Genomic DNA, 19,670 nt, shown 5'->3' with positions numbered 1-19,670 from the left:
GCTCATATTCTGTATCCCAACTGTATGGTGACGACGAGTCAATTGAAATTGTGGTGTCAAGCTTATCTCTAATGGTTTGTACTTTGTCACGGAAGAAATTTGCAAACATGCCTGGAAGGTCGACTGGAGAGAAGGTAGTTGGAAGTGGTGTAGATTTGTTCCTTGACATTATCTTGTTAGTAATCTCGCAAAGCTCTTTGCAGCTGAAACTTTCCATGATCTTAGTAGTGTAGTGGGCTGATTTCGCTGTATGAACTATATTTGTGACATTCTTCTTAACGGCTTCATAGATTTGCTTATGAATAGTGAGTCTGGTGGAAAGCCAAAGCCTCTCAGCTTTACGGCGGTCTCTTTTAGCAGTGCGAATCTGGTCCCTAACACTACTATACCATGGAGAACACTTTTGAATTGATACTCTGCACTTGGTAGCTGGGGCATGTTTGTCGAGCAATGAATGCAGGCAGTTATCGAGTTGTTCTGGTGTAGGAATTAAACAAATTGTTAGGTTTGCTTGGATGTCATGCATTAGTTTGGTTCTATTTATCATACGGAGGTTTCTCTTAGTAGCAGATAAAGGTAGAGGGTTAGGGACTGATACGTCAAGATAGCATATAATACAGAGGTGATCTGATGCAAGTTCATGGGATACCAGGGAGGACCGTAGAATGTTATCATCCGGTCTATGAAGAATCCAGTCTAAAATGTGACCATGTTTATGGGTGGGTTGGTTAACTGACTGTTTAAGGTTGAAAACATTAATGGAATCTAGGAGTTTTGATGCGTTTGGGTTTCCGGGACAATCAAAGTGAAAGTTGAAATCTCCAAGAATAATCAGGTTGCCACCTATCGAATTTACATACTCCAGGAGAGTCGGAAACTGCTCCAAAAGGAGAGATTCGGTCAGCTTGTTTATTCTGCTAGGAGGAGGGCGGTATAGGCATAAAAAATGGACTGACCTTTGCTCCAGTGTGAGTGTGGTTTGGACTAATTCAAACGATGTGTGGTCGAAATTGAATGTTGTGGTGTCGTTAAGACGTTTGATCATGGAGTTCTTTGTGATGAATGCAATTCCACATCCGCGAGAGTTACGGGGGAAACGACTTGATGGAATAACCAGTGGGTGTTAGATCCGCACACTTGGGCTCATCGCCTGATGTTTTTAGCCATGTTTCTGTTAGAAAAAAAGACGTCAATATTCTGGTCGTTGATAAAATTAACTATTTCTGTGTGCTTTTCCGGTGGTCCTACTGATTGGGCATTGAATAATGCAATACGCAGAGGTATCTCTTGGACAGTTGACACAACAGTTGACGAATTAATAGTATCTGAATTAGGTTGTCTAAATGAACGATCGAATTTTTAAATTGTTGAGCCGGAATGGGCATAAGGCAGATAACTGGAATTCTTCTTCTAACTGTTGTAGCAATAAATATGATGACACAAAAGGAAACAAAAAAAAAAAAAAACCAAAAACAAAAACAAACAAAAAAAAAAAAACCCAACAAAAAACAAATAGCAAATACACAGAGCTTAATAATACTGAAAATTATTTTTTGTTTATATTTCTTGGAAAACGCCGATCTGGTAATATTAGCTGCAACATGTTATATTTGCCAGCTGCTTTCATTGACTGAAATATTATTTCTTCGCCAGTATCCACATTTGAAGTCTTGCAGTTTTTGAATGTTTACCAGTAATTTCCAAATCTGCTCTTCTGGCTTTGTGTAATTACATAAATTATTATCGATTTTTGCACCGTTGATATGATCGATCACAAGACCGTCTTCCATTAATCCATGATGACACTCGTAAATAAATTTAGATAAAGATAATTTGTATTTCCCTTAGTATTAATCATGAGATAACCAGTATTAGTGACATTATCAACTGGTATTTTTTAGTCGATAATTTTAAATTACACCATCACGAGATGCTTCGTAATTTTAGATAATGGGATGTTTCACAAACTCATTTTGCTCCATTTATATATAATATTATTTGTCTAAATCATTATTTTTAAAATCTAGCTAGATAATCTTTCACATTTCTTATAACTTTGTCGTTGTTATTGGTATTAATTTTTTTACTCATAATATCGCTTCAGCTCTCTGTATTTGTTACCATCACATTGCACACACAATTGCGTTTCTCCTCTAACCACAACACCACATTTCAAAGACTGTTCACGTCCTGAACTCCCTCTCCGTAACTTTCGTAAATGATATTCGCAGAATTCATTTACACAAGATTTGTTACAAGGAGTTGTAGAACCTATCATTAGCCAAATAATGTTATTATTTGTTTGAATCATTATATATACAATTATATATCGATTTAAATATATATTTGTCTCAATTATAACAAAGAAGAGTTTGAGAGATTATCTACAATCGAGCCTTCTAAAGCCAGATTCGATCTTGACAGAAGAAAACCAGACTTGCCGAGGCGAGCTCTGGTTAATCGTACGAAAACTCGGATTAAAAGTATTCGTGACACCAAGAAAGAATTTCGTGACGATGGTGCATCTCATGTGTGGTCGATGTTTATAATTATTAACAATCAAAATGTTATCAATGCTACAATGAACGATGATCGAGAAGCGACGATTATTAATTATCTCGACAATCAAAGATTTTTTTTAGAAAAAATTTATTGCGGAAGTAGACGATACTTGGACTATCCGCGATAAACGTGACCCTGTCGTGTTCACACTGGAAATATTATTACATTAAATAAAATTTCCAAACCAGGAATGTTGACTGGTATTGACAAACTTTATTATGAGCGAGTGTGTCATGTTACCGCAGTTATTTTTGCAATATATCTGTCGAATGACCAACCTAGCGTTAATAATCTCAAACCAATGAAATTTACGTCCTCGACATTAAATTGTGTAGCCGAGCAAATTACTGAACACTTCACGATACGTGGAAAGAAACTAACAGATCTACGACGTGAAAAAACTATACAAATGGGCAGAATCAGTCCAGGAAAAAGGAGTTACAATAAGCGATGTTGCTAAGTTAGAAAAAACACTAAAATTCCAAATAATAATAAAAACAATAATATCAGAAGTATTATACAAATCGAAATATAAATCGAGAGGAGTTCCGATAAATATCGTTGATCACAATTCGCATGCTTGGACTTCTACGGTGACAATATTTCCAAAAGAACATGATAAATATCTGGTACACCAGGATTTCCTGAGGAAAAACTAATGACCTGAGCTCAAATCCAAATAAAGATGTTTTCAAACAAAATTAATGATCTTACTTTGTAATCTACAACCATAGACAAAAATTAGCTTTCAATATGTTATTGATAAAGAAAGACATTATTCAGATAGGCCCAATCTCCTACCCGCAATTATGGAGAAAAAGCAATCAAACAATAGAAATACTAACAGTTTGCCTTTCAAAACAAACTAATTGTATGTTGTTTACACATATATGTATGTTTGCGTGCGTGCATGTTTGCGCATTAGGATATATTTTATATTTCAAACGGTGTAATTGTAGATATAACAGTATGTCGTACATTTATTCTTAATGACGTTGTAGAGTTTTGAAATTGCAGGCTGATTATAGTTCTATTTGTTGTCCTCTGAAATGTAATGAAACCCATGGCAGGTTGATCATCTAAACATTTACATCTCCAACGATGACTTTCCTAGATATGACATTGTGCAGGCATAAACTTTGAACTCTTGTGTGATAACGAACGAGAGAGAGAGAGAGAGAGAGAGAGAGAGAGAGAGAGAGAGGTCAATGATTGTTTGATACAGTAATCTGTAAATAACACAAAAACATTGTGAATGGGAACTTAGTATCATTCCTTTCAGTCTGGATTTGAAATCAGTTCAATGAAATTCGAGTCAAAGTTGGCTGGAGAAGGTCAAACGTGAAACGAGGTTTACAGACAGACATAAATGTTGAAATAAATTGAAGACATCTCTTAAAGAGTATTCTAGTGTCATAAAGTAAATGATAATAACACGTTCAGTACACTGAAATGTTCTTGTGTTAAAATAATTAAGGGCGATAGGCATCGTCATCCGGATTTAAAGATTAACCTCTGACTGAAAAAAGAAGGTTATTACGCTCTTCCTACAGTTCCAATTAGAAACTCCTTATAGACAAGATAAGGATCTGTCCCATTGTAATGGAAAGCTGTTTTGCACCAACATCCATGTTTTTTTCCGGGAAGCGAGGGACACTCAGTGTGAGACATCCAAGCTTCTGATTCAAGGACTGTTCCAATTTCAGTTGTGAAGTTGGCATAAAACACAAAAGTGAGCGAAAATTAGACTAGGGCAAGAAAGAGTTATTACAAATATTGGATTATGCAAACATTCCAAAATTATAAAATTTTTTTTGCATCGGCCGGGAATCGAACCCGGCGAGCATTCTACCACTGAACCACCGATGCACATTATTCCCTTGCTTCGTAAGGGCCTATCTCCCCACCGTGTCTTTACCTTAACTGCCTAATGTCATTTACATGTCTGTGTCATCTAATTCAGTAGGCGTTGCTTTATTGATTGTCTGCCTATGGGGTTACAATGCATGCTGTTAGAACAAACCGACACAACACATCTCTTTATTTGATTCTGAAACGGCGTAGATTACTTGGATTGAAGCACTTTCTAAATTGGAGACAGCCACATGATTTCTCACTTGCTAGTCTCTTCAAAGGTATTGTCTGCTTTGACATATCGTAGTTTAGTTGCTAGTTCTAACTAATAACTGCTCCCCTTAGTAGCTGCAACATTAGATAGGGACTGCTCCCGGAGGCAGAACGCCCCGGGATTTATCATGGAAGCTTATTGATGTGTACTCAGCACGTGTGTGAATAAATGCTGTTTGTGTAACAACTTGAGACTCCCTCATTTTCATGACATGGTGTCAGATGTGTCTCCAAAGGATATATAAACTTTTGCAGTGAGTGAAAATGGCGAAATTCCAGGCACCGGAGAGCTTTAACTTTGGGAAGCCAGTGGAGTGGCCGGATTGGAAACAGCGTTTCGCGCGCTTTAGGATCGCCACCAAACTAAATAAGGAAGATGAGGCAGTTCAAGTAAGTTCACTAATATATGCAATGGGGAAAGAAGCAGAACAAATAATTAAATTATTTGAGTTTGCTAGCGACGAAGATGCCGACATATACGCCCCAGTTTTGCAGAAATTTGATGATTACTTCGTCCCCAAGAGCAATGTAATCCATGAAAGAGCGTGTTTTCACCAACTTAGTCAAAAACCAGGAGAGTCTGTGGAGGAATTTGTAAGAAAGCTGTATGAAATCGCCGACCATTGTGACTTTGGCGCACAAAAGGATGAAGCAATAAGGGATAGTCTTGTAATTGGAATTCTGGATAAAGAAGTTTCGGAAAAGCTACAAATGGAGGCCGACCTTACCTTAGTGAAGGCCATACAAATAGCGAGAGAGTCAGAACTGGTAAAAAGTCAGATACGCAACCAAAGTCAGACGGTCAAAGTTTTGGATGAAATCTCTAAACAGAACAAGGCATCAAGCACTAAACCAGGATCGACCAACCGAAATGGACAGCATCAGTGGCGCAAACTAAATCAGATTGGTCAAACAACAGCACAACAAACATGTCACAAATGCAACAGGAGGCATGGTAGAGGTGAGAGATGTCCCGCCAAAGGAAAACGGTGCAAGTTGTAACAAGCTTGACCACTTTGCCATTGTCTGTCGCTCAAAAAGAGTAAATGAGGTCACATTCAATGAAACACCAGCTACAGATTATGCAGAACACCAAGAAGCATTCTTCCTTGGCTCAGTAACTATGTGTGATGATGATAAGGAGGCATGGCGTGTGATTTTGAACATTTGTGGCGCCTCACTTCACTTCAAAATAGACACTGGAGCGGACGCAACAGTTATGTCTGAAGCAGCATACAACTCTCTTCCAACAAAACCAAAGCTGAGACAATCGGAATCCAAGTTGTGTTGCCCTGGAGGGATTCTGGATTCAAGAGGAGAGTTTATTGCACATACTACCTATAAGAATGAATCATACCAGTTTCGGGTATTTGTCGTCAAGGGACCACGTGCCAATAATCTCCTTGGACGTGCAGTTGCACATGCAATAGTTCTTGTGAAAAGAGTTGAAGAGATCAACAAAACAGCCTTTGGGCACTTTGGCCTGTTGAAGTGTGAGCTAGTAAAGATCATTCTCCAGGATGATGCCAGGCCATACAGTATAGCTGCACCCAGGCGTGTACCATTTCCCTTGTTGTCGAAGGTGAAAGAAGAATTGATCCATATGCAGCAGGAAGGCATCATTGAGGAAGTAACTGAGCCCACAGAATGGTGTGCGCCTATGGTATAAGTCCCTAAGAAAAATGGCAAAGTCAGAATTTGTGTTGACTTGAAGAAGCTCAATGAGGCTGTCAAACGGGAAAGATATCTGCTCCCTACTCTAGATGATATATCACCGAAGCTGATAGGCTCCACTGTCTTCTCCAAACTTGATGCAGAAAGCGGATTTTATCAAATACCTTTACATCCAGAAAGTGCAAAACTGACCACCTTTATTACACCACTGGGTCGCTTCTGCTTTAAACGAGTTCCATTTGGTATTACGTCGGCTCCAGAGATTTTTCAGAGAAAAATGACAGAGCTGCTGACTGGCTATGAAGGGGCAGAGGCCATTATGGATGATATACTCATTTATGGCAGAACCTTAGAGGAGCATGACAGACGCCTAAAATTGGTACTGGAAAAGCTCAACAGGAGTGGTCTCAAGCTCAACAAAGAAAAATGTGAATTTAGGAAGAACAAACTGGAATTCTTCGGTCACGTGATTAGCTCGGATGGCATACTCCCCAGTTCAGCAAAGGTTGCCGCAGTGAAGGAGCTACCTGATCCATTAAATATCAGTGAGCTTCGTCGCACCATGGGCATGGTCAACTACCTTGGTAGATTTCTCCCAGACATGTCTACAATAATGCGACCAATTATGGACCTGCTGAAATCAAACACAGCCTGGTATTGGGGCCCAGACCAGGATTATGCCTTCGCGAAAGTCAAGGAGATGCTGACATCTACACCAGTCTTAGCATTTTATGACCCTGACAAGTTAACAGTTGTCAACGCTGATGCCAGCAGTTATGGAATTGGTGGGGCAATATTCCAACAACATGGAGAGAAACTCAAGCCAGTTGCCTTTTGTTCCAGAACACTCACCCCTGCAGAGGTTAAATATGCACAGATAGAGAAGGAGTGCCTTGCATGTGTGTGGGCCTGCGAGAAATTTTCACGATATCTTGTTGGGCTGGACTCGTTCAGATTGCACACGGACCACAAACCTTTAGTGCCATTCATCAACACACATGATTTAGATAAAGCTCCTTTAAGGTGTCAACGACTGTTGATGCGGTTGAGACGCTTCAACGCAAAGGCAGAGTATGTAGCTGGGAAGCTTTTGGTAGTTCCAGACACCCTTTCTCGGAGCCCTCTCTTGGGCCAGGAAGCCACATACGAAGACGAAATGGAAGTTTTTATAGAGTCAATGGAGGCATGCAGGCCAATTTCCGATATGAAATTAGAACAAATAAAAGAAGGTTACAGGAGTGACCACAATCTGCAGACTGCAATGACTTTCACCAAAAATGGATGGCCGGATAAGAAACATAGCTGTCCCCTAGATGTACATCGATACTTTGCTGTACGCAGTGAACTCTCGATTCAGAACGATCTATTTCTCTTCAGGGACAGAGTTATCATACCTACAGTCTTAAGGCCCGGAATTCTTGATAACATTCACGAGGGTCATCAGGGATTAGCCAAATGTCGTGAGAGAGCCAAACGTTATGTATGGTGGCCTGGAATCGCGAGACAGATCCAAGACAAAATAGAGACATGTGAATTTTGTCAGATTAGGAAGCCAGCACAGAGGAGAGAACCATTGAAGACAACCTCTCTACCAGACAGACCATGGCAGAAAATTGCAATTGATATTTGTGAAGTCAAACAAGAAAGATTCCTGGTAGCTATTGACTACTTTTCACGCCATTTGGAAATTATGCATCTAACAAAAACAACCTCCCAGCAGGTAATTGGAAAGCTAAAGAGCACATTTGCACGATGGGGAATCCCAGAAATTGTAGTTTCAGACAATGGGACCCAGTTCACTTCCTCAGAATTCAAAGAATTTGCTGAGAAATACAACTTCAGTCAAGTATTTACCAGTCCTCACTACCCACAAGCGAATGGTGAGGCAGAAAGTGGTGTCAAAATAGCAAAATCCATACTTAAGCAGGATGATGTATTCCTTGCCTTGATGGCTTATAGAGCCACACCGACAGCTGCGACAGGTGCCAGCCCAGCCCAACTGATGATGGGACGCCAGATGAGGACCACATTACCCATTATTGAAAAGAAGTTAAACCCCAAGTGGCCAAACCTCAAAATCATCAGGCAGAGAGACCTTAAGACAAAACAAAGATATGAATTCTTTTACAACCGGCGCTACACTACACATAATTTGCCAGATATTACTGAGGGAGACAGCGTCAGAATCAAATGGCATAGAAATGATAACAAGTGGTCAACGCCAGGCGTAGTTATTCAAGCTGACAAAGACCGAAGAAGCTACTTGGTAAAAACTCCCCAAGGGATATACAGGCGCAATCGAATCCATGTACAGCGGATGAAAAGCCCTGAGAATCTACTTCCAGTCGAGACAAATACGTCTACAGACATTGCAACAGAGTCCCCACAGTGTCCTGTTAGGAGTCATTTGGAATACAGCACAAAGTCTCTCAATAACATGGAGCCCGTGCCACCATCTGATGATTGTACCACCCAGTGTGACCCAGTCCAGCCAACCCCCAGCAATCCAGCTGTACCCAATGGGCCAAACAGTCTAAACACTCCAGTGCGGACTTTAAGTGGGAGAGTCGTCTGAAAACCAGCCAGATTCAGTGATTTTGTCTAAGAAAGTGACTTTTATAAATGTGCCAACGCGTTGTTTTGTATTCGTTTTCTGAATTATTGCATTAGAATTGGACTTTTAGGTTTTTCTATAGTATTAGAATCAGGACTATCCTGTGCAAGTTTACAGTAACCTATTATATAAATCAATTCCGTTAAATTCTTTCAGTGGACAGTTCAGATACAAGGACAGTAAATTCATTGCTTACGTATTTAATGTTTTCATATTGGCGGAATTTTATCATTGTTTTTCATATCTACTCATAAGCAAAATCTTATGTACAAATAATCTTAAAAGAGGGGAGATATGACATATCGTAGTTTACTTGCTGGTTCTAACTAATAACTGCGCCCCTTAGTAGCTGCAACATTAGATAGGGACTGCTCCCGGAGACAGAGCGCCCCGGGATTTATCATGGAAGCTTATTGATGTGTACTCAGCACGTGTGTGAATAAATCCTGTTTGTGTAACAACTTGAGACTCCATCATTTTCATGACATCTGCTTGAATTTCATCTCACATCTATCCACAAGATGCATTTTAGTAGAAAACGGTATTCGTTTTCAAGGAGGTTGTAAATAGAACAAAGTCTATCCGGAATTGGTTTTTAAGCAAAATATTGATGGACGAATTCATAATATTTATACAGATTTCCTATCATATCTTTAACGAAAGATGAATGTGCTGCTTAGAGAGAACCTAAAACGAACCTTGCCTAATCCACCTACTGGAATTATCTTTTTTGTTGTTGTGAAAATCAACTGTCAAACTAATGGTATGACCGTCGACTAGAATGGCAAATTTGGCTTCCATCGACATACATCAGCATGCATTCATCTTTATGCATAATCCAAGTGTCAAACGGGGACGCCGGCGAATGGAGAATGCTGTTTGATCAACGAATTGTCCAAGGGTCTATCGGCAGCAATTAATATTATGTAGATCTGAAACTCTTGATTATTATCAACAGTAAAATTCAGATGAGTTGGATTTCATTTAGAAGCATGCAAATAAAATATCATTTTAATTCTAAATATGTCTTCGTCATCGGAAATCGACTTTATCTTAAAGCATGTTAGTCTAACCAAAGTCAACTAATTACTTTTCATTTATTACCCACAACAACAATCAGCTTGATTGCATAGTTTCGGTCATGAATTTAGAGAACCAGTCTGTGTATACAACAATGAATAATGTCATCCATAAATTACATATATTACAAAACACACTCTTCAGAGAAAACTAAGAGAGAAAAAGAAAACACTTTATAGGAACATTAAGTTCCTTTCTATCATCTGGTCTTAAATGATGCAAAGATTATTAAAATTCATTAAATTTAGTTTGATCATGGGTCATTTGCGACAGTTTTTTCTCCTTGGAAGAAGGACTTATATGTGTATGTCTCATAGATTTGGGAGATTAGCTTTGAAGCAAACTGAATAGTAAATGATATCAAAAGACTGATATTTCGAAACAATACTATTTGTGCATGAAATGTACACAAGGAAATGAAATATGTACGTTTAATCTATGATATAATCTTTTCATGTGCAAGGATCTGAGTAACAGCAGCGCACTGATATCAAGCTGTCGATAAGGTAGCGGCTCGTATGCAGGACAAATATAAAGGCGGATAATGGCACGATTATTTCCCATGTGAGGCTCGTTGGTCTAGGGGTATGATTCTCGCTTTGGGTGCGAGAGATCCCGGGTTCAAATCCCGGACGAGCCCACCATTTTGGAAATGAAAGTTAATACTCATTTTGTAGTATCCTGGTAAATGGTTGAAGCAATCTCTCGGGACAGCCATGAGTGAAATATTTCATTTTCAATTATTCGTGTAAATGCAATACTTTTGACGGATTGATTTCGGAAACGCTGGTGAATTGCCATTTCTCCAAAACTTGAAATAGGTTTTCATATAGTTAGTCAAGTACAATTAATTGGAAGTTAACTTCCCAGAACCCCATTTACGACTTCAGCTTCAGGGGATGTACTGAAATTCTTGAACAAATATAACTACTGTATGGACCAGTGGATTAGCATAGTTTTTCATTGCACTCTTATCTTCCTCTGAACAAAGTTAACCTCCACACCCATACAGAAAAAGTTTGTTTTAGACATCCTTATCAAAATGTATGCTAATAATTATTTAACTTCTGCCAGTTTTGATTGCATAGTTTCATTCTTGAATTTAGAGAACCAGTTTATGTATACAAGAAAGACTAATCTTAACCACAATTACATATGTCAGAAAACACCATCGTCAGAAAAAACTAAGAGAAAAAAAAACACTTTATAGTGACACTAAGTTCCTTCTTATCCTATGCAATAATGATTAAAATTCATTAAAATCAGTTTTTCCTTTGGTCATTTGCGACAGTTTTTTTGTCCTTGGAAGAAGGATTTATATTTGGGTCATTATCTTCATTATTTGGACATAATGTCGACAAGTAACTGGAGAAGAAAGCCTGGCGATGAATGTAAAAACAAAAGTAATTTGAAGTTATTCTGTCTTCTTGTTCTGAAGCAAATTGAATAGTTTAATGATGACGAAAGACTAAGATTTTGAAACTTTACTAGTTGTGTCTGAAATGTACGCATTCTCAAAAAGGAGCATGCCCATCAAGATATATAGACAGATAAAGCTATCGGTCAATCGATAGATTGATATATAGATATATATTTCATCATTCCAACGAAGGAAGATACCCATCAAGAGAATCAAAATACTTGAACAGGCAATACAATAGACATATAGGCAGACAAACAGGCAGACAGGTTTACAATGGATTGAGATTGAAACAGACATACAGTTATACATAGAGACAGACAGATAGATGCGAATGAATCTATGTACCATAATGGTCCCGAAGAATGTTCATTAAAAGTAAATAAATTAAATGCCTTTTGGTTTCCTCTGCATTCTCTTTATACAGTTTAAACAATACATAACATAAACAGTTTTCGCATCATATGAACGATATTTTTAACTTTACAATTTTCACTTGTTTTAACGTTAATTGCTAGGTCTGAATTAATTAGAAACATTCACCACTTACTACCATTCGATTTACACTTTTAAAAACCAGGCTTGTCGATATTCGGAAGACTGGATCACGCCCAAAAGGATCCTTATATTTTCATTTCCTTTGTAAGCTCTATTCAAAGTGTAACTTTGAAACGCATCAGGAAATTGTTGTTGCAAATCACACAAATATTCTCTGGCAAACTTTGATTCATATGCTGAACATCGATTGAAACTAACAAATAACGTAATTGATATCTTTTGTTGTGTAAAGTTGTAAGGAATGTAAAGAAGAAAAAATAAGAACGTCGATTAAAACCAGCAAAGAACATGTGTGCGTGTGCGTGTGTGTGTGTGCGTGTGTGTGTGATTTGGATTTTTAACGTAGCTTTAATAATTTATCAGTCATATCGCTACGATGTCCGCAGTGCGACAGATTATAGTTATGTCTAGCACTGGGGCATCATGCCGCAGACATGTAGCATGATGTCCCACCCAGTCATATTATCCTGACACCAGGCGGACCAGTCCTAACACTAACCTCTTAATGCTGAGCGTGAAGCGAGGCAGCTGTTAGTAGCATTTTGTAAGTCTTTGGTATGACTCGACCGGGGATCAGCAAAGAACGTAATTGGTAGGTTGTGATTTTTCTTGTTGAGAATCTTTATTCTTCTTAAAACATCAGGTCTCAGTTTACCCACTTTCTTGATTTTCTAACCTATTCACGAAAAGCAACAAGCAAACGTCATTAAATGTTGTTGATTGTTACAAATCGTGTGGGAGATATGTATTGGGAATTTGACAATGCTCCTGAACGTATGACTTACTGGAAAAGTATTTTACGTAACAATTGATGAATCTCCTTTGAAAATATTCTAGTGTCCAGATTATGTTTTAAAGTAAATATATGATACTAGTTTAAGATGATGCGCCAAAGCATATTCACGCCTGAATTTTCAATCAAGTGTTCGGTTCATTAGAAAGCGAAACCATACAAAAGGCATATGGTCAATTAAGTGTTTTATCGTTGCAGTTCAAAGATGAACAAGTAAGTCAAATTAGGAAAATTTTGATGTTCAAAGCAATTAATATTTACTCTGCGAATGTATGTCTGTCCATATAATCAGTAAGAATTAAGAATAAAATGTCTTCAGTTAGTTCGCTCTAAAATTGTAAGACATGTTCATGAAACTTGGTCTGTCCTTATTTCGAAATCAACAAATTTCATTTTACTCCCGTTCTCTTATTGTGTGTGTCTGAAGGTGATAAATACTGACTACCACTTGATCAATATCATAAGTAGGTAACATCTGCGGCTAGAGAGTTTATTCTGTTTCTCGGATTTTCAAATGCAACTGTTTATGTTATAACTGTGCATCACCACGGTTCCTGTTCATTCACTGGCTTCGTATGTAACTGCACGTGTTACATTTCCAATAAGTACCATGTGCTTGAAGAGGGTTTCCGTTCTTTTAAATGTTTTGAACGCAACTGATCGTGCAAAAATTGTGATAATCACCATGTCCTGGAAGTGTCTTCTGCTCTTGCTGAGGAGTATAATGCAGTGTATGGCTTCAGACACCATGTGCGGCCAGTGATTTCTCTCCTTTTAAAGGTTTCAATTGAAATAAATAGTCGCATAATTGCGATTCGAATTCAATTGAATATATTATAATTTTCTTCCTAAGTTATGCTTTCGGTGAAAATAATATCAGTGTTTTATCGTTGTGTATGTGACATATGTTGGGAAGTTATATTTGTAGTTATAGATGGCTAGATGATCAACCTGTCTTGCATTTCTTTACTTTTCAGAGATCAATCTTCAGGACTTCAATCGGCCTCAGCTTTGAAAAGTTGACAACCCTATTAAGAATAAATATGCTTGATAAAGTTATATTTACAATTATACGGTGCAACATTTTGGAATTGTTATCTTCACAGAGCTGTAACAACAATAAGTCATCTTGCAGATGCGGAACGTCGATTGAAACCAAAAAAGAACATAATTGTTAGTTTTAATTTGTAAGCTTGTAAAGAATGTAAGAAAGAAAAAAAGAAGATCGACTTTAACCAACAAAGAACGTACTTGTCACACTTGTTTTGCAAGCTTTTAAGGAATGTAAAAGAAAAAAAGAACGTGGACTGAAACCAACATAGATCGTAATTGTTATTTTTTGTTTTGTAAAGTTGTATGGAATATAAAGGAGAAAAACTAAGACTGTCGAATGTAACTAACAAAAAACGAAATTGTTAGTTTTGTTTTGTTGAGAATATTTATTCTTCTTAAAACTTCAGGTCTCTGTTTAACCACTTGCTTGATTTTTCAACTTATTTCTCGAAATACATCGAATAAGCGTCATTAAATCTTGTTGATGTTGCAAAATCGTGTGGGAGATATGTGTTTGGAATTAACAATGCTCCTGAACCCATGCCTTACAGGAAAGGTATTTAACGTAACAATTGATGAATCTCCTTTAAATATATCCTAATGTCCCTATTATTCCCGTTTGCAAGTTTATTCTGTTGTATAATGTCAAATTTAGGAAATCTACTCCTTATTCCATTTCTTTTTCGTTTTAATTTTAATTGATGAATGTTGGTTGTTTTATCCAGTCAGGAAACTATTTTTCGTCCACATGGGTCCAAACGAGGAAACTATCCTCAATAAACCTAACGTACAAAAATGGTAATTTATGGCCGTTGCACACTTTTCTTTCTCCCAGTATACATTTTTAAGAGGCTGTAAGTTTGGTCAGTTTTTTCCAGGAAATCATTTGTATCTTTAAAATATGGATAGTGTTTCTGCGCCAAAGTGTTGCGATTAAAATAAATCCGCTCGGCAACACGCTCAGTCTGTCTTGAACAATCTGAAACAATGTGCCACTTGTCCGAACTTCGCTTGGCATAGTCCAGTTCTAGACCGGTTTGTGACTTTTCGGATAAATATAACAATACCTTGGTATTGAATTCGGAATACAGCAGTCGAATTCCCTTGTGTTCAGAAATCTACCTAAACATACTTTTCCAAGACTTCGTCTGATTTCCATTTACTATTCAAAAATTTCGTCTGACTTCCATGTTTTCTGCAAGTTTCCGTCTGACTTTTATTTACCTTTCCAAGATTCAATCCGAGTCACATTTTTGTCTCACTTCAAACTGGGTTTGTAATAGGCTGATAATATTGCAAAATCATTTCATTGTAGCTCTAATTCCAAAATGTACTGATGAAAGACATTGGTGGCATTACTTTTACTAGATTTCTTGATTGCCAGAGAATTGTTTTAGCATTAATTTTGCAACTCCCTATTTTATGATTTACTGAGGTTTGAGTTCTGGATAGAAACATCAGGTGTGCTTTTGTTTCGATAGGCAGAAATGCATTTCTGCACATTCTCAGGCATACAGTTCTATGAATGCTATGGCATGCAGTTTAATACATCCTCAATGACAAAATAATTGCTTTTGATTTTGGATTCACGGGGCATCTATCAAACGAGGGACATTCTGTATGAGAAACCCCATCTCCTGATGGAAGACTTTAAGTTGTGGCGTTGGCATACAAAACATAAGTGAGCGACAATTAGGTTACAGCGAAAAACGCTAGTACAATTTAGGACCATGCACACATTCTGAATGTAAAAGTATCCTTTCATCGACTTGGAATCAAATGAAGGTCGCCAGCGGCTGTGTATATATATATATATATATATATATATATATATATATATATATATATATATATATATATATATATATATATATATATATATATATATATATATATATATAGATAGATATATATATATATATATATATATATATATGGCTCTTAGATCTTTCTACAAGACACATGCAAGTAGAGAAATGGTGTTAATTTCTAAGGAGGTTGTGAATGAAATAAAATCCGTCCTGAATTAGTTTGTAAGCAAGACATTAATGGACGCAATTCGCACTATTGGTACAGTTTACCTATCCTAAAGTTTGGTGTATTGCTTAGATAAAACGTACAATCAACTTTGCCTAATGCATCTACTGCAAATATATTTGTTTCGTTTACTATAATATTCAACGCTGGCAGCAAGATCATGTTGAATACTAAAGGTTTAGTAAAGAACATGCCAAATATCTGGTACACCAGGATTTCCTGAGGAAAAACTAATGATCTGAGCTCAAATCCAAATAAAGATGTTTTCATACAAAATTAATAATCTTACTTTATAATCTACAACCATATACACAATAAGCTTTCAATATGTTATTGATAAAAAAGACATTATTCAGATAGGCCCAATCTCCTACCCGCAATTAAGGAGAAACTTCAACCACACAATAGAAATACAGTATAGATAACAGTTTGCCTTTTAAAAAAATGATTGTATGTTGTTTACACATATATGTATGTTTGCGTGCGTGCATGTTTGCGCATGAGGATATAGTTTATCTTTCAAACGGTGTAATTGTAGATATAACAGTATGTCGTACATTTATTCTTAATGACGTTGTAGAGTTTTGAAATTGCAGGCTGATTATAGTTCTATTTGTTGTCCTCTGAAATGTAATGAAACCCATGACAGGTTGATCATCTAAACATTTACATCTCCAATGATGACTTTCCTACATATGACATTGTGCAGGCATAAACTTTGAACTCTTGTGTGATAACGAACGAGAGAGAGAGAGAGAGAGGGAGAGAGAGAGAGACAGAGACAGAGACAGAGAGAGAGAGAGTGCGAGGAAGAGAGAGGGAGAGAAAGAGTTTAAGCGAGAGAGAGAGAGAGAGGGAGAGAGAGAGGTCAATGATCGTTTGATACAGTAATCTGTAAATAACACAAAAACATTGTGAATGGGAACTTAGTATCATTCCTTTCAGTCTGGATTTGAAATCAGTTCAATGAAATTCGAGTCAAAGTTGGCTGGAGAAGGTGGAGAAGGTCAAACGTGAAACGAGGTTTACAGACAGACATAAATGTTGAAATAAATTGAAGACATCTCTAAAAGAGTATTCTAGTGTCATAAAGTAAATGATAATAACACGTTCAGTACACTGAAATGTTCTTGTGTTAAAATAATTAAGGGCGATAGGCATCGTCATCCGGATTTAAAGATTAACCTCTGACTGAAAATGAAGGTTATTACGCTCTTCCTACAGTTCCAATTAGAAACTCCTTATAGACAAGATAAGGATCTGTCCCATTGTAATGGAAAGCTGTTTTGCACCAACATCCATGTTTTTTTTTCCGGGAAGCGAGGGACACTCAGTGTGAGACATCCAAGCTTCTGATTCAAGGACTGTTCCGATTTCAGTTGTGGAGTTGGCATAAAACACAAAAGTGAGCGAAAATTAGACTAGGGCAAAAAGAGTTATTACAAATATTGGATTATGCAAACATTCTAAAATTATATAATAAAAAATTTGCATCGGCCGGGAATCGAACCCGGGCCGCCCGCGTGGCAGGCGAGCATTCTACCACTGAACCACCGATGCACATTATTCCCTTGCTTCGTAAGGGCCTATCTCCCCACTGTGTCTTTACCTTAACTGCCTAATGTCATTTACATGTCTGTGTCATCTAATTCAGTAGGCGTTGATTTATTGATTGACTGCCTATGGGGTTACAATGCATGCGGTTAGAGCAAACCGACACAACACATCTCTTTATTTGATTCTGAAACGGCGTAGATTACTTGGATTGAAGCACTTTCTAAATTGGAGACAGCCACATGATTTCTCACTTGCTAGTCTCTTCAAAGGTCTTGTCTGCTTGAATTTCATCTCACATCTATCCACAAGATGCATTTTAGTAGAAAACGGTATTCGTTTTCAAGGAGGTTGTAAATAGAACAAAGTCTATCCGGAATTGGTTTTTAGCAAAATATTGATGGACGAATTCATAATATTTGTACAGATTTCCTATCATATCTTTAACGAAAGATGAATGTGCTGCTTAGAGAGAACCTAAAAGGAACCTTGCCTGATCCACCTACTGAAATTATCTTTTTTGCTGTTGTGAAAATCAACTGTCAAACTAATGGCATGACCGTCGACTAGAATGGCAAATTTGGCTTCCATCGACATACATCAGCATGCATTCATCTTTATGCATAATCCAAGTGTCAAACGGGGACGCCGGCGAATGGAGAATGCTGTTTGATCAACGAATTGTCCAAGGGTCTATCAGCAGCAATTAATATTATGTAGATCTGAAACTCTTGATTATTATCAACAGTAAAATTCAGATGAGTTGGATTTCATTTAGAAGCATGCAAATAAAATATCATTTTAATTCTAAATATGTCTTCGTCATCGGAAATCGACTTTATCTTAAAGCATGGTAGTCTAACCAAAGTCAACTAATTACTTTTCATTTGTTACCCACAACAACAATCAGCTTGATTGCATAGTTTCGGTCTTGAATTTAGAGAACCAGTCTGTGTATACAACAATGAATAATGTCATCCATAAATTACATATATTACAAAACACCCTCTTCAGAGAAAACTAAGAGAGAAAAAGAAAACACTTTATAGGAACATTAAGTTCCTTCCTATCATCTGGTCTTAAATGATGCAAAGATTATTAAAATTCATTAAATTTAGTTTGATCATGGGTCATTTGCGACAGTTTTTTCTCCTTGGAAGAAGGACTTATATGTGTATGTCTCATAGATTTGGGAGATTAGCTTTGAAGCAAACTGAATAGTAAATGATATCAAAAGACTGATATTTCGAAACAATACTATTTGTGCATGAAATGTACACAAGGAAATGAAATATGTACGTTTCATCTATGATATAATCTTTTCATGTGCAAGGATCTGAGTAACAGCAGCGCACTGATATCAAGCTGTCGATAAGGTAGCGGCTCGTATGCAGGACAAATATAAAGGCGGATAATGGCACGATTATTTCCCATGTGAGGCTCGTTGGTCTAGGGGTATGATTCTCGCTTTGGGTGCGAGAGGTCCCGGGTTCAAATCCCGGACGAGCCCACCATTTTGGAAATGAAAGTTAATACTCATTTTGTAGTATCCTGGTAAATGGTTGAAGCAATCTCTCGGGACAGCCATGAGTGAAATATTTCATTTTCAATTATTCGTGTAAATGCAATACTTTTGACGGATTGATTTCGGAAACGCTGGTGAATTGTCATTTCTCCAAAACTTGAAATAGGTTTTCATATAGTTAGTCAAGTACAATTAATTGGAAGTTAACTTCCCAGAACCCCATTTACGACTTCAGCTTCAGAGGATGTACTGAAATTCTTGAACAAATATAACTACTGTATGGACCAGTGGATTAGCATAGTTTTTCATTGCACTCTTATCTTCCTCTGAACAAAGTTAATCTCCACACCCATACAGAAAAAGTTTGTTTTAGACATCCTTATCAAAATGTATGCTAATAATTATTTAACTTCTGCCAGTTTTGATTGCATAGTTTCATTCTTGAATTTAGAGAACCAGTTTATGTATACAAGAAAGACTAATCTTAACCACAATTACATATGTCAGAAAACACCATCGTCAGAAAAAACTAAGAGAAAAAAAAACACTTTATAGTGACACTAAGTTCCTTCTTATCCTATGCAATAATGATTAAAATTCATTAAAATCAGTTTTTCCTTTGGTCATTTGCGACCGTTTTTTTGTCCTTGGAAGAGGGACTTATATCTGGGTC

The 19,670-nt window shown here is 37.2% G+C and overlaps 3 non-coding genes across 3 annotated transcripts; 2 read left to right on the top strand and 1 right to left on the bottom strand.

The window, feature by feature from the left end:
- The first annotated feature begins 10,625 nt into the window (after positions 1-10,625).
- Trnap-ugg (transfer RNA proline (anticodon UGG)) lies at positions 10,626-10,697 on the top strand. Its single transcript has one exon. It is a non-coding gene; the product is annotated as a tRNA-Pro (tRNA).
- A 6,710-nt stretch (positions 10,698-17,407) lies between these two features.
- Positions 17,408-17,478, bottom strand: Trnag-gcc (transfer RNA glycine (anticodon GCC)). Its single transcript has one exon. It is a non-coding gene; the product is annotated as a tRNA-Gly (tRNA).
- A 1,432-nt stretch (positions 17,479-18,910) lies between these two features.
- Trnap-ugg (transfer RNA proline (anticodon UGG)) lies at positions 18,911-18,982 on the top strand. Its single transcript has one exon. It is a non-coding gene; the product is annotated as a tRNA-Pro (tRNA).
- Positions 18,983-19,670: the final 688 nt, after the last annotated feature.

The sequence above is a fragment of the Sinohyriopsis cumingii genome, chromosome 13 (genome assembly GCF_028554795.1).
Source record: "Sinohyriopsis cumingii isolate HCF-2022 chromosome 13, ASM2855479v2, whole genome shotgun sequence".
Taxonomy (NCBI): Eukaryota; Metazoa; Mollusca; class Bivalvia; order Unionida; family Unionidae; genus Sinohyriopsis; species Sinohyriopsis cumingii.
This window is presented reverse-complemented; position numbering and strand designations above follow the sequence as displayed.